The sequence below is a fragment of the Gossypium raimondii genome, chromosome 12 (genome assembly GCF_025698545.1).
Source record: "Gossypium raimondii isolate GPD5lz chromosome 12, ASM2569854v1, whole genome shotgun sequence".
Taxonomy (NCBI): domain Eukaryota; kingdom Viridiplantae; phylum Streptophyta; class Magnoliopsida; order Malvales; family Malvaceae; genus Gossypium; species Gossypium raimondii.
In genome coordinates, this window is record NC_068576.1 from 48,155,072 (window position 1) to 48,171,876 (window position 16,805).

Genomic DNA, 16,805 nt, shown 5'->3' on the forward strand with positions numbered 1-16,805 from the left:
TTTATGATTATTTTTTTAAATAATTTCATCTTCAATATTTGAATTTATATTTTTTAAGTATAATGTATTTTATCACAACACTCATCATTTGTTGACTAGCTGTCTTTATTATATATAAATGTTCAATTTCTTTTGAATGATATTGATCTAAATGTAATTACATGTTAAATTAGCCATATATGTTGATTCTTTTTAATTGGTCAAATAGGTCGTTTTTTTTAAAAATTTAGGGAAATAAGCTGATTTTAGAGAGTGTGTGTGAAAGCGCGCCCAGCTCTTCAGCCTCCTATTTTGTAAGTGTTTTTAGGGTTAGGGTCAGATTTTTTTGTTTAAGATTTAGGGCTTAAGATTTTAGGAATAAAACTGTGAAAGTTTATAGGTAGATTTGAGGGGTAGGGGATGCGATAAGGTGTCTCAGAACACATACATTTCATATGTCATGCCGAGATAGGACCATTACCTCACAAACCCATCCTATGGAAGTCAGGTTTCAAGGTGACAATGTTTGATATGGTCACGGGTCGAAGTCTAAGTGGAGCTCTCAATCGGCGGCCGTGATGTAGTCATGGGTTCGAGTATAACTAGGGGCAAGTTGACGGTCATTATGCGGTCATGAGTTCAAGCTTTTTGGATACCCACAAATGATGCATTATACATATACCATACATAAGATTGATGTCATAACATAAGGAAAAATGAAGGGCTTTCTAGTGTAATCAAGGCAATTTTTTTCTATATTTCTAGGCAATTGGTATCTTTATCCTTTCATTTTTATCCAAAGGCTAACATCGATGTAACAGCCTAATTTTTAGTAGTGTCGGAAATAGTGATTCGAGATCACTAAATTCGACCAATGAGTTAAAATTTAATAAAATAATAATTATGGGTCAAGTGTGAATTTAGAAGAATTTTTGAATTAGTGAATTTTGTGATTTATTGAATTTTGTGATTTAAAAAGAATTTAATAGGTAAATTGGGTCTAAAATGAGGTATCGAGACCTCGAGTTCATAAACCAAGCCATAAATATTTTTATAAATATTTATGGAGTGTCATTGAGTAAGTATAAAAGTTTCTTAGAAAATTTTAATGTTTGGATAGTCAATTAATTAAAAAGGACTAAATTGAAAATAGTGTAAAATTTGTTAAATTGTGATTAAATAGCTTAAGTGACTAATAAGGAGGGATTTAAAAGGCGATTAGGCCCAAATTATATGGGCTGGACGGTTGGGGAAGAAAAATCAGCAAGAAAGTAAGGAGAAACAAGGGCAAAATTGGAATTTTTATAAATTAAATATATAAAACAAAAATAAAAGTGAAAAATCTAGAGATCTTGATACGAGTCACAAAGGCCCAACCCAAGCCCAAACAAGAAGACAAACCATGCTTACTTGAAAATCAGGCCAAATTGTCAAAGTGACCCAATTTGTAAAGTTTTATTTTTTTTAAAATACTTAGTTTAAATTTTTATGTAAATATTCAGTCCAAGAGGCCCAATTAAAAGCCCTTGGCCGAATTTCCATTTAAAATTAAAATAATTAGGAGTTTGTTTAGTTTTAGTTTTCTAATTAGATTAGGAAAATATTTGAAAAGCCTATATAAAGGCTTGGCCACCACCGTGTTAGATACTACTCAAATATATCAAAATTTCAGATTTGTTTAAGTGCGAATTCTCTTTGAGTTTTCTCCAAGAATTCTCTCTTGGGTTTTCTTTAGAAGTTGTTTTAACAATCTTTTGATTGTGGGAGCCATCTTCACCTTCTTCTTGCCATTGATATTCTTTGGAGGGAGATTAGAGCCGTTTGAAGGAGTTGTGAGATCTTTCGGGATTTCAAGGCTTCTCGGGACTTATCTTTTAATTTCTTCTTGTCAATTCTTTCTTTATTTCGCTTGCGAATCTTTATCTAATTTATTTGTTGTTCTTATTGTGTTTCCAACCTTTTTCTATCTTAAAGAATCACCAAAATCCCCAATTTCTAGGGTTCTTGCCGATTCATCCATACTCTTTTTGGGTGAAATTAGATTGCCGAAATTTGGGGAAAACTATCTTGGTATTCAATTGGACAGAATCGCAATCTCCTTTAGGGTTTCAAGTACCCTTATTAACACTTATTTCTATTCTCAATTTGATTCTTTGCTGATTTGGGGATTTTATTTCAGATCTGGAAATTTAAAGTTTTAATCTTTTAATTTTTTGTTTCATTTCAGATCTGATTGTTTAGGGTTTTCGTAGGAGTTTCCCGTGACTTGGCAACTCGATCTTGGTCCGCGCGCAACCCCCGTATCAGATCTCTTCATAATTTATCAGAAAAAATGCCATAGGAGGTCTGAAACAAGCTGGTTTCTCATATTTTTATACCATGTGAGTTCAATTCTTGCTTTTTCCTTGAAATTTTTATGTTTTGTGACTTTTACAACTAGGTCCAACTATTGAATTCATTAGTTTTTGATTCCATGGGTGATTTTGTAAGTTACCATGAATAATTTCTTGAATTTTATGATGAATTATTATAGATTTGAAGTTTTAATTTCATTATATTATGATCTTATTAAGTGATTTTAGTAGAAAATTATTTTAGGACCTAATTGTGAAAAAGTTAGGAATTGGGGTTTTGCACTGAAATTATGAATATCAAAGGGGGTTTAGTAGTCTAAAATGGTTGGATAAGGTGTTAATTGAGAAAAATTAGATCAATTGAAGGGTTAATTAAGTAGGGACCAAATTGTAAAAATTATTAATTTTGGGGGTAAAAGTGTAATTTCTAAAATGGAAGGCATAAATTGTGAAACAAATTAGTATTGAATTAGATGCTAATAAATGAAAAAATTTATATTATAGATCAGGAATTCGAAGATAAACGCGGAAAAGAGAAAGTATCGAACTAGTTTCTGAACTTTTACAACTTCTACGAATTGTCCCAGGTAAGTTCATATGGCTGAACTTTTATGATTAATTGTTAATGAACTTTTATGATTAATTGTTAATGTGGGAATGATATAATGTATCAATTCGTATATTGTTGTTAAATTATGATTATGGTGAAAATGAGAATAAGATGAGATTGTTAGTTCAAATTAAGGGATATGCAAGATTGAGTACATACGTTCGGTAACTAGTGATGAATTGACGGATAAGTCCATGGTGGATCCATGGAAAAGTTTGAAACGTAGGTATGGTATTTCAGTGAATAAAACCATACTGAGTTGTGAAAAGTAGGTATGGTATTTCGATAAAGAAAACCATATTGAGTTGTGAAAAGTAGGTATGATGTTTCAGTGAAGAAAACCATACTGAGTTACGAAAAGTAGGTATGGTATTTTCGTGAAGAAAACCATACTGAGTTATAGCAATGTGAAATATTCAAGCAAATCGTGGCACCGGGCAAACGATGTACTCAAATCCGTAAGACATTCCTTAATTTGACAGGTATTTTTAAGTACAATTAAAGCTAAATGTCGGAATTGAAGTTGACATCTAATAATTGTTTGAGATTGTGGTTGGTAGGAAATGTTAAATTTTTATTTGTTTATTAATGTTGTTAGTGAAATTTTGGTAAGATTTTATTATGAGCCTATGAACTTACTAAGCTTTCTGCAAGCTTACTTGTGTGTGTTTATTATTTCTTGTAGATTGATATATATATGTTCGGAGGATCGGATCTACATCAACGATCACACTATCCAGATTCACTCCGGTAGATTTTGTTAAACAACTTTTTGATTTATATGGCATGTATAGAGAATTGAAGTAAAAAGTAATAGAATGAATGACTAAGTAGGCAAGGTAAATCTGAATGTGAAGGTTGTGTTAGACATTGAAATATACATGTTTTTAGCTTGAAATGGTTGACTGGTTGAACTTTATTAGTATTTAAATGAATTAGTTGAAATACTGAAATTGGTTGTGAATTGAAATTTGCAGGGAAGGTTAGATAATTATAAAGGGGTTATATTGAATTTTTTTTAAAAAAATAAAATAAAATTGCAATGGAACAGTTTTTGGACAACAGCATTGATGTAACTTTGAAAAATCACCAAAAATAGCGTAAATTGAATTAGAAGCTAAGTGAGATACGAAATTAAAGCTGAATGAGTCTATTTTCACATGAAAGAAATATAGTAAGCAAAAGAGTTATATATTTTAGATATTTTAATTTTAGTGAGATAGGATAAGAATGGTTTTGAAGTCCCTGTTCTAACTTTAGAAATTAATTAAAATTTTACAGAAAGAATTATGAGTTATAATTTATATTTGTAGATTCCTTAATGAGTCTATTTTAAGTAGAAATAAGTGGAAGCACCATATTAAGTCTGTACAATGAGATAATTGAATTTTAGTGACGAGAGGTCAGTATAGTCAATCAGTGAAACAGGGGAGACTTTAACTAATAAACTGTACTAATTGGCTACACCAAAAATTCTGAAAAATTTATGGTAAAAATATATATGAGTCTAGTTTTAGGAAAAATTTACAGATCTAATTTTTGAGTTTTTTAGCTTGAGTTATAATTAATTTAGTGACTACTGCACAGGTGGACAACCTTATTATGAACAATGAAATAACTTTTAAAAGTAAATTTTTATGCCCCGAACTTTTAAGTTAAGTCAAGTAACGCCTCATGCTTGACTTTGGCAACAGTCTCGGGTAAGGGGTGTTACAATCGAGATGGAAATAAGAGGGTACTCAGGCAGATAGTGGATGTTCTGGCGGAGTAGAGGTCAAACTCAAGTCAGCACGACAACGGCTATAATTATTAATGGGTTGTTTAATAACGGCAATTGTTGTCGCCCTAAAAAGAGCATCACCTTTATTGCACCGCAACAACCGCTACCCACCCAAGAGTCCTCTTGCGTCTACGGCGGTGTCGACCTTCAGATAAGAAAGAAAGTTAAAGATACCGGGTGCGTGGAAATGGTATATCAATGCCTTTGCTAAAGGTTATAGTGGTATTCTTGACCCAATCTTTAAGAATGTTTTACCCAATAAGTGAAGTATCTAGTGTTAATGTATATTTTGGGTAACTTGTAGTCTATATCCTACAAATGCCCTGCAACATTTGATTTGTTGGAGACAACACATTTGCTAATGAACTTGAGAAAATAGGAGTTTTTCGTCCCATCTCCTGAATATCATTCGCATGGCAAATCCTAGCCAACAAAGGCAGATTATTGGAGGAGGATGAAACTTGGATGATCCAACATTAGTTTTGCCGCTGTCAACAGCTGACTAAAAAAAAAGACAGAGTTGCTGGAGAAGAAAAAATTTTAATGGTTAAAAGGGGTTAAATAACCAATTATGCTAATAATCTATCTGGCAATTTTGTAGATTCCACATATGCATCAAATGATAATTTAGTTGCCATGTGATATTTCCATCACACCGTTAATAAAGGGTAACGGTTCTGTAATGACCCAAATTCAAAATTATCGGAATAGTAGTTTCGTAACCACAAATCCAATTTAAAGATAAATTTATTTTAATATTTTTGCATGAATATTGATATGATAGGAAAAATCGTATGAAAATATCGATAGAAAAATTTCTTGATTAAGCGGTTAGTTAGAAAAAGAAATTATTGAAGAAATTAGGTAAAATAAGATATCGAGACTTGATCTCAGAAACCGAGTCAAAAATATTTTTATAAATATTTATGAAGTGTTAGTAATATGGTATTAAAATTTCGTTAGAAAATTTTAATGTTTGGGTAGTCAATTAAGTAAAAAGGACTAAATTGAAAAAGGTGTAAAAGTTACTAGAGGGATTAAATAGCTCAATTGTGAAATGAGGAGGGGCATAAATTGCAAATAACCCCAAAAGGAGATATTTTGGGCGGCATACGCTGAGAAAAATCAGGAGAATTGAAGAAATAAGGGTAAAATTGGAATATTACAAAATTTGCTTTAAAAGTTAGGACTAAAGTGGAATTATCTAGATTTTTCTTTATTTTTCTGCACTCTCATCAGCCAAAAAAACGTCCTAAGGGTTTCTTCAAGCTGGTTTTTCATAATTTTTGCACCAAGTGAGTTAATTCTTGCCTTTTTCTTGTAATTTTTGTGTTTCTAAGACTTTTACAACTAGGTCCTATTACTAAATTCATTAGTTTTTGATTTTATGAATGAATTTGAAAGTTTCTATGAATATGTGCTGGAATTTTATGATGAAATAGGATGAAATTGAAGCTTTAATTTGTTTGTGAGATGATTTTATTAGGTAATTCCAATAGAAATTGATTTGTAGGACCTAATTGTGAAAAAGTTTGGAATTAAAGTTTAGTGCTGAAATTCTGATTTCCAAAGGTTATAAGGTAGTTTAAAGTGATATAATAAAGTGTTGATTGAGAAAAATCAGCTCAATTGAGAGGTTAATTGAGCAGGGACGAAATTATCATTGTTGAAAGTTTAAGGGAAAAATGGTAATTAACACCATACACTAAAACAGTTTTGGACAGCAGCAGTACTCTAACTTTGAAAATTCACAAAAAATTGTAGAGATCGAATTAGAGGATGAATAAAATATTAAATTAAAGCTTATTGAGTCTAGTTTCTTATAAAAGAAACTGTGTAAGCAATGAAATTGTAAATCATGAGATATAATAGATTTTGTGAGACAAGGTCAGAATGAATTCGGGTTCCCCTGTTCTGACTTTGGAAAATCATTAAAATTGTACAAAAATTATTATGAGTTGTAATTTATATGCTTAGAATCCTTAATGAGTCTATTTTCTGAATAAATAAAGGAAGCATCATCCTAATTCTATAAAGTGAGATAATTAATTTTTAGTGAAGAGGGTCAGAACTGTCATATAGTGAAACAGGGAAATTTAAGGAATAAACTGTACTTATTGGATAAACAAAAATTATGAAATTTTATGGTAATAATATATGTGAGTCTAGTTTTAGGGAAAATTAACGGATCTTAATTTTGAGTTCTGTAGCTCAAGATATAAATAATTTAGTGACTGTGACTCAGTGAGGCAGCTTTGAATGCACTATAAATAATAATGGAATTGTAGAGAAAGTTACATATGAACATGAAATGTATTAGATTAATGATTAAATTTATTTATTTAGATCCGAAAAATTCAAATACGAAGCAAGATCGAGGAAAAGAAAAAGTTCGGGATTAGTAGATTTTTGGGTACGAACAAGTATCGAGGTAAGTTCGTGTAACTTGAATTATATTCATAAATGCTTGAAATGTTTGTTATTGATGTGAATATGATTTGGATGTTTATTGTATGATAACGATGAAGTATTGATATTCGGATGAAAAGAGGAAATAAATCCGGTTGAATGAAAGGAAAATTGATGGATCTCGAAAAGGAATTGACGGTAAAAGGATCTAGCCGGACGGGTGATCCTATCTGATATAGCCCTCCCAAAAATATGTGGAAAATGGATTTAGCCCGGACGGTAATCCGAATTAGGGTCTCAATTTAGCTTGGACTGTAATTCGATCCAAGCTCATTAGAGTAATTGTCGCTGTGGGATTTTACCTGACCGGTAATCCCGACAATACTCGTGAGTTTATATTACTGAGGATTTAGCTCGGACTGGTAATCCCATTGTAAGGATGAGGTTCATGAGTGTGCTCTCTGAAATGGAAATGTCGCACATGAATATGAATTGACGGACCCGGATTTGTACACTTAGGTGTACCCCTGAATATCCATTGAAATTCCAAGTAGTTCAACGGGATAAATTTGGAAAAATAACAAGGAAATGGAAATCATGGAATTGATGAGCTCATCAATCATTTATCTTTGTAATGAATTTGTATGAGGTTGAGTTTGTATGTGATAGGTATATGTTTATGTGAATTGGATGTGTGCTTGTGTTATTAAATGATGGATGTATAAGTATGGTAAGTATAATTCCTGTTGCATGAACTTACTAAGCACAAAGTGCTTACCCTGTTTCTTTTTCCCCTGTTTGTAGAGTTAATAGCTTGGAAGTCGGATTTGGTCGGAGACACATCACACTATCAATCTCGAGATCTCGGTACATAAAAGAACTTTATTTTGGAAATCAATGGCATGTTTAAGCTAGTAAATTAGATGTTAATGTGAAATGAATGTATGGTTAGCCATTGGTATGGCTAACAAATTTTGGTTTTGGTATGTGATGAAATTATCTTATGAATATGATAAATCTATCTTGAAAAAAAAATTCGGTAAAATCTGGTAATGCCTCATACTCTATTTCGGCTACGAATACGGGTAGGGGGTATTACATTTGTTGGTATCAGAGCTACGGTTTAGCCAGTTCTCGGACCGACATAGCAAATATGATATTAGCTATACATGCCATTTAAATTATTATTGATAGTGTGATATCTCCTGACCATTTAAAATGTGATTTTCTTATAGTAAATATCTGCCGACCGAGTTCAACCCGAGGAAGCCGGGAGTCATGCTCCGGCTTCAGAATAAAGAGAAGTTGAAGCTACTAGTAGTAGAAGGTCCGAGACAAGGGACCAAAATGAAGAGGCTAAAATGGCCTTCTATCAAATGATGAATGAATGGTTTGCTCAGTATATAAGAACTAACCCTGTAGTGCAGCAAGCTCAAGCTCCTCCTCCTCCTCCACTGGTTCCTGAGATTCCACAGGGTACAGGTACTGAATCTATCCGAAAAGGAAAAGCTCCGGTTGATAAAATCAAAAAATATGGGGCAGAAGAATTCAGAGCTGCAGTTGATGATGATCCCGAACGGGCTGAGTTTTGGTTAGAGAATACTATTCGGTTTTGGAAGAATTATCTTGCACACCGTAAGAGTAATCGAAATGTCTTGATATCATTGCTAAAAGATACGACTTATCACCGTGGAATACTAAAGTTTCAGTTGTTCCGAAAGAAAAAATTACATGGGAGTTCTTTCAGAACGAATTTAAAAAGAAATATATCAGCCAGAGGTTCCTTGATCAGAAGAGAAAAGAATTTCTTGAGCTGAAACAGGGCAACATATCGATATCTGAGTATGAAAGAGAATTTGTCCGATTGAGTAAATATGTTCGGGAATGGGTACAGTCAGAGGCTGAAATGTGCAAACGGTTTGAAGAAGGGTTGAATGAAGAAATTAAGTTACTGATCGGAATTCTTGAAATTCGAGAGTTTGCTATATTGGCAGAGCGAGCTTATAAAGCAGAAGAATTAAGTAAAGAAAAGAAACAAGCTGAAAGAGAAGCTCGGGTTTTCAGTAAAAGATCGATGGAAAAATCTCAGTTTTCTGCTTCAAAGAAATTAAAGAAATACCAGGATCGTTCTACCTCAGCCACTGGGCATTCGGGTAGAGAGCGAGGTTTTCAACGCACTAATCCAAGACATTCCACTCCATCAGTGACCAGTGTTGGCAGTGTTGGCACCCCTAAGCTGAGATGTCAGTACTGTAATAAACTTCATTTTGGTGAATGCCGATCAAAGAGCGGGGCTTGTTACCGATGTGGTTCTTTCGATCATTTCCTCAGAGATTGTCCAGAAAGAGGTGAAAAAGAAGTTGAACAGACATCAAGGCCGAGTAATCCAGTTTCGAGGGGTAGACCACCTCGACCATTTGGTGATGTCAGTGGTAGTCGAGGAACTACGAAAGATACTGCAGGCAGGCCTGAGGCACGAACACCTGCTAGGACATATGCCATTTGTGCTAGAGAAGAGGCCTCAGCACATGATGTTATTACTGGTACATTTTCTTTACTTGATACTGATATAACTGCATTCATTGATCCTGGTTCTACGCATTCATATATATATGTGTTAAACTTGCACTTGTTAAAAATTTATCTATTGAACCTCATGAATTTGTGGTTAAAGTCTCGAACCCCGGGCGATCAGTATTAGTGGATAAAATTTGTAAAATTGTCCACCGATGGTAAGAGGTTATTGTTTCTCGGTGACTTGATGTTACTCCCTTTGATGAGTTCGATGTGATATTGGGTATGGATTGGCTAACTCAAAGATGATGCAGAGTAAATTGTAAACAGAAATATATTGTTCTGAAGTGTCCGAATGGAGAATTACTTCATGTTAAATCTGAACAGACAGGGGAATTATCTAATGTAATTTCAGTGATGACAGCTCAGAGGTGTATCAGAAAAGGGTGTGATGCTTATTTGGCATATGTGTTAGACACTAAGGTATCCGAGTCAAAGATACAGGCAGTGCCAGTTGTATGTGAATTTTATGATGTATTTCCAGAGGAATTACCAGGGTTGCCACCAGAAAGAGAAGTGGAATTTTCTATAGATCTGATTCCGGGAACTACTCCAATTTCCATAGCTCCGTATCGTATGGCTCCTACAGAATTAAAAGAGTTAAAGACACAGTTGCAAGAACTTGTTGACAGGGGTTTTATTCGACCGAGTCATTCACCTTGGGGTGCTCCGGTTCTATTTGTGAAGAAGAAGGACGGGTCCTTAAGATTATGTATTGATTACCGACAACTCAACAAAGTCACTATAAAGAATAAGTACCCATTGCCTCGGATTGATGATCTGTTTGACCAGTTGAAGGGTGCCATTGTATTTTCAAAGATTGATCTCCGATCGGGCTACTATCAGTTACGGGTAAAGGAGTCAGATGTACCGAAGACAGCTTTTAGAACCAGGTATGGGCATTACGAGTTTTTGGTTATGCCGTTTTAATGACTAATGCACTGCAGATTTATGGACTGATGAATCGGATATTCGCACTGCATTTAGACAAAGTTTGTGGTAGTTTTATTGATGATATCCTGGTCTATTCGAGATAAAAATAAGCATGCAGAACATTTGAGAATTGTGTTGCAAACTCTGCGAGAAAAGCAGCTCTATGCTAAATTCAGTAAATGTGAATTTTGGCTTCGAGAAGTGGGTTTTCTTGGACATATTGTATCCGCAGAAGGCATCAGAGTAGATCCGAGTAAAATTTCAGCTATTGTCAATTGGAGTCCACCGAAAAATGTATCTGAAGTTAGAAGTTTCTTGGGTTTAGCTGGTTATTATCAGAGATTTGTACAAGGGTTCTCTATGATAGCTTCTCCGATGACCCGTTTATTACAGAAAGATGTTAAATTCGAGTGGACTGATGAATGCCAGCAGAGTTTCGACCGATTGAAAGATTTGTTGACGAAAGCACCTGTGTTGGTACAACTTGAATCGGGTAAAGAATTTATTATTTATAGTGATGCATCATTAAATGGTTTAGGTTGTGTTTTGATGCAAGAAGGTAAAGTTATAGCCTATGCTTCGAGACAACTTAAGCCACGTGAAAGAAATTACCCGGTGCATGATCTGGAATTTGCTGCTATTGTATTTGCATTAAAAATATGGCGGCATTATTTGTATGGTGAAAAATGTCATATTTATACTGATCATAAAAGTCTGAAATATTTGATGACACAGAAAGATTTGAATTTGAGACAGCGCAGGTGGTTTGAACTGATAAAAGACTATGATTTGGTTATTGATTACCATCCGGGTAAGGCTAATGTTGTAGCTGATGCTCCGAGTCGAAAATCTCTGTTTGCTTTACGAGCTATGAATGCCCGATTATCTTTGGTTGATGATGGTTCAGTTGTAGCTGAGTTGAGAGTTAAACCGACATTTCTACAACAAATATATGAAGCTCAGAAAAATGATGAGAAGCTACAGGCTAAACGGGTACAATGTGAGTCAGGTGATTATTCAGAATTTCAGATTGGGACTAATGGTTGTTTATTATTCAGAGGCAGAGTATGTGTACCAAAGAATTCAGAGCTTGTACAGAAGATTTTACACGAGGCACACAGTGTTATTATGTCCGTACATCCGGGAGGTAATAAAATGTATAATGATTTGAAGAAAATGTACTGGTGGCCAGGTATGAAACGTGATATTTCTGAGTTTGTATCAAGATGTCTGATATGTCAACAGGTCAAAGCAGAACATCAGGTACCTTCAGGATTGTTACAGCCAATTACTATACCAGAATGGAAATGGGAAAGAATTACTATGGATTTTGTGTCCGGATTACCATTGTCTCCGAAGAAGAAAGATGCCATTTGGGTGATCGTTGATCGATTAACAAAATCAGCACATTTTATCCTGGTATGTATGGATTATTCTCTGGATAAATTGGCTGAACTGTATATATCTGAGATTGTCAGACTACATGGAGTGCCAATCTCCATTATATCAGATAGAGATCCCCGATTTACATCTCGTTTCTGGGACAAATTGCAAGAAGCCTTGGGTGCTCAATTGTATTTCAGCACTGCATTTCATCCTCAGACAGATGGCCAATCTGAGCGTGTAATTCAGGTACTAGAAGATATGCTCCGATGTTGTATATTAGAGCTTGAAGGTAATTGGGAGAAGTATATACCTTTGATTGAATTTGCTTATAATAATAGTTATCAGTCCAGTATTAAAATGGCTCCGTATGAAGCTTTGTATGGTAGAAAATGTAGAACACCGTTATATTGGACAAAGCTCAGTGAAAAGAAAATTCACGGGGTTGATTTGATTCGGGAAACCGAAGAAAAAGTAAAGGTGATTCGAGATAGTATAAAAGCAGCTTCCGATCGTCAGAAATCATATGCTGATCTTAAACGAAAAGAGATTGAATTTCAGGTGGGTGATAAGGTATTCTTAAAAGTTTCTCCTTGGAAGAAAGTTCTCCGATTCGGTCGAAAGGGTAAATTGAGTCCAAGATTTATCGGGCCATATGAAATCATAGAAAGAATTGGACCAGTCGCTTATCGATTGGCGTTACCACCGGAACTCGATAGAATTCATAATGTTTTTCATGTGTCTATGCTACGACGGTATCGATCAGATCCTTCACATGTTATTTCTCCAACAGAAGTGGAGATTCAGCCGGATATGACTTACAACGAAGAACCGGTCAAGATATTGGCACGGGAAACAAAGGAGCTTAGAAATAAAAAGATAAATTTGGTGAAAGTATTATGGCAAAAGCACGGGATAGAGGAAGCGACATGGGAACCGGAGGAGGCAATGAGGAAACAATACCCGAATCTCTTTACTGGTAAGATTTTCGAGGACGAAAATCCTTAAAGGGGGGAGAGTTGTAATGACCCAAATTCAAAATTATCGGAATAGTGGTTTCGTAACCACAAATCCAATTTAAAGAGAAATTTATTTTAATATTTTTGCATGAATATTGATATGATAGGAAAAATCGTATGAAAATATCGATAGAAAAATTTTCTTGATTAAGCGGTTAGTTAGAAAAAGAAATTATTGAAGAAATTAGGTAAAATAAGATATCGAGACTTGATCTCAGAAACCGAGTCAAAAATATTTTTATAAATATTTATGAAGTGTTAGTAATATGGTATTAAAATTTCGTTAGAAAATTTTAATGTTTGGGTAGTCAATTAAGTAAAAGGACTAAATTGAAAAAGGTGTAAAAGTTACTAGAGGATTAAATAGCTCAATTGTGAAATGAGGAGGGGAATAAATTGCAAATAACCCCAAAAGGAGATATTTTGGGCGGCATACTCTGAGAAAAATCAGGAGAATTGAAGAAATAAGGGTAAAATTGGAATATTACAAAATTTGCTTTAAAAGTTAGTACTAAAGTGGAATTATCTAGATTTTCTTTATTTTCTGCACTCTCATCAGCCAAAAAACGTCCTAAGGGTTTCTTCAAGCTGGTTTTTCATAATTTTGCACCAAGTGAGTTAATTCTTGCCTTTTCTTGTAATTTTGTGTTTCTAAGACTTTTACAACTAGGTCCTATTACTAAATTCATTAGTTTTTGATTTTATGAATGAATTTGAAAGTTTCTATGAATATGTGCTGGAATTTTATGATGAAATAGGATGAAATTGAAGCTTTAATTTGTTTGTGAGATGATTTTATTAGGTAATTCCAATAGAAATTGATTTGTAGGACCTAATTGTGAAAAAGTTTGGAATTAAAGTTTAGTGCTGAAATTCTGATTTCCAAAGGTTATAAGGTAGTTTAAAGTGATATAATAAAGTGTTGATTGAGAAAAATCAGCTCAATTGAGAGGTTAATTGAGCAGGGACGAAATTATCATTGTTGAAAGTTTAAGGGAAAAATGGTAATTAACACCATACACTAAAACAGTTTTGGACAGCAGCAGTACTCTAACTTTGAAAATTCACCAAAAATTGTAGAGATCGAATTAGAGGATGAATAAAATATGAAATTAAATTTTATTGAGTCTAGTTTCTTATAAAAGAAACTGTGTAAGCAATGGAATTGTAAATCATGAGATATAATAGATTTTGTGAGACAAGGTCAGAATGAATTCGGGTTCCCCTGTTCTGACTTTGGAAAATCATTAAAAATTGTACAAAAATTATTATGAGTTGTAATTTATATGCTTAGAATCCTTAATGAGTCTATTTTCTGAATAAATAAAGGGAAGCATCATCCTAATTCTGTACAGTGAGATAATTAATTTTTAGTGAAGAGGGGTCAGAACTATCATACAGTGAAATAGGGGAAACTTTAAGGAATAAACTGTACTTATTGGATAAACAAAAAATTATGAAATTTTTATGGTAAGAAGATATGTGAGTCTAGTTTTAGGGAAAATTAACTGATCTTAATTTGGAGTTCTGTAGCTCAAGATATAAATAATTTAGTGACTGTGACTCAGTGAGGCAGCTTTGAATGCACTATAAATAATAATGGAATTGTAGAGAAAGTTACATATGAACATGAAATGTATTAGATTAATGATTAAATTTATTTATTTAGATCCGGAAAATTCAAATACGAAGCAAGATCGAGGAAAAGAAAAAGTTCGGGATTAGTAGATTTTTGGGTACGAACAAGTATCGAGGTAAGTTCATGTAACTTGAATTATATTCATAAATGCTTGAAATGTTTGTTATTGATGTGAATATGATTTGGATGTTTATTGTATGATAACTGATGAAGTATTGATATTCTGGATGAAAAGAGGAAATAAATCCCAGTTGAATGAAAGGAAAATTCGATGGATATCTGAAAAGGAATTGACGGTAAAAAGGATCTAGCCCGAACGGGTGATCCTATCCTGATATAGCCCTCCCGAAGAATATGTGGAAAATGGATTTAGCCCGGACGGGTAATCCGAATTAGGTCTCAATTTAGCTTTGGTGGTAATTCGGATCCAAGCTCATTAGAGTAATTGTCGTTGCTGAGGATTTAGCTTGGACTGGTAATCCCGACAATACTCGTGAGTTTATATTACAGGAATTTAGCTCGGGTGGTAATCCCATTGTAAGGATGAGGTTCAGGAGTGTGCTCTCTGAAATGGAAATGTCGCACATGAATATGAATTGACGGACTGGATTTGTACACTTAGGTGTACCCCTGAATATCCATCGAAATTCCAAGTAGTTCAACGGGATAAATTTGGAAAAATAACAAGGAAATGGAAATCATGGAATTGATGAGCTCATCAATCATTTATCTTTGTAATGAATTTGTATGAGGTTGAGTTTGTATGTGATAGGTATATGTTTATGTGAATTGGATGTGTGCTTGTGTTATTAAATGATGGATGTATAAGTATGGTAAGTATAATTCCTGTTGCATGAACTTACTAAGCACAAAGTGCTTACCCTGTTTCTTTTTCCCCTGTTTGTAGAGTTAATAGCTCGGAAGTCGGATTTGGTCGGAGACACATCACACTATCAATCTCGAGATCTCGGTACATAAAGGAACTTTATTTTGGAAATCAATGGCTTGTATAAGCTAGTAAATTAGATGTTAATGTGAAATGAATGTATGGTTAGCCATTGGTATGGCTAACAAATTTTGGTTTTGGTATGTGATGAAATTATCTTATGAATATGATAAATCTATCTTGAAAAAAAAATTCGGTAAAATCTGGTAATGCCTCATACTCTATTTCGGCGACGAATACGGGTAGGGGGTATTACAGGTTCAGTGGCTAAAACGTAACAAATTGATAATGTTGATGACCATATAATAATTTTTGAAAAAGTTTGAAGATCAAAATGTAATTTAAAACATACATAAATGACTAAACTTATACTTTTTCCTATATTTTCAATAGGGGAGGGATCCACCTGCATCGGTGTAAAACTTAAATGATTTTACACCCTTCCGTAACTTCTTATATAGTTAATGTTTTAACAATCCAACTGTCATATTTCATATTTTATTCATGTAGATCATGCATGTAAATTTTGGCATAAATTAATTTTTTTTAACTATTCATTTAAATAAAAAACTTTCGATCATTAAATATATATTAATATAAACAATATTTTAGATCAATATGTTAGAGATATAATATTGATTCAAAAACTTACATGCATGACAAGTACATATATATTAGCAAATTCAATGATTAGATTGTCAAAATCACTTAAGTTTTACACTGGTATGAATTGTAATACCTTTTGCCTGACCTGACCGCCAGGTCTGAGCTACGAAATGCTATATTCATTTCCGGAGCAATTGCAGTCAATTACACAATATTTAATCATTCAAACATGTAATTAAGTATCAATCACATTCAATTTATGTTATACAATCATTTTCGGATGTTATACGAGCTTACGAAAGCTCTTCTGTTAACCCGAGCATGAAATAGGAACAAATTGTAAAGTTTGAAAATCTTGGGCCGACGTCATGACCTCACAATTTTCACGCTGTGACGTCGCCAACCTAGTAAGTCACGTCGCAACTTCATGCATATCGACGTCAGTTATTGTCAACTGACATTGCGGCGTGGGATGTTGGTTGTAATATCCCGAAAATTACTATTGAATGAAATGGAAATGAAGCTTTGAATTACATGAGTAAATATCAGGTCTCGTAGGCCCTATTTGTTATG

General features: G+C 33.7%; 1 long non-coding RNA gene across 1 annotated transcript; it reads left to right on the forward strand.

Moving 5' to 3' along the window:
• Positions 1-5,949: 5,949 nt before the first annotated feature.
• LOC128035619 (uncharacterized) lies at positions 5,950-15,919 on the forward strand. The gene is made up of 3 exons (XR_008192149.1): positions 5,950-6,018; positions 14,711-14,795; positions 15,588-15,919. It is a non-coding gene; the product is annotated as an uncharacterized LOC128035619 (long non-coding RNA).
• The last annotated feature ends 886 nt before the right edge of the window (positions 15,920-16,805 follow it).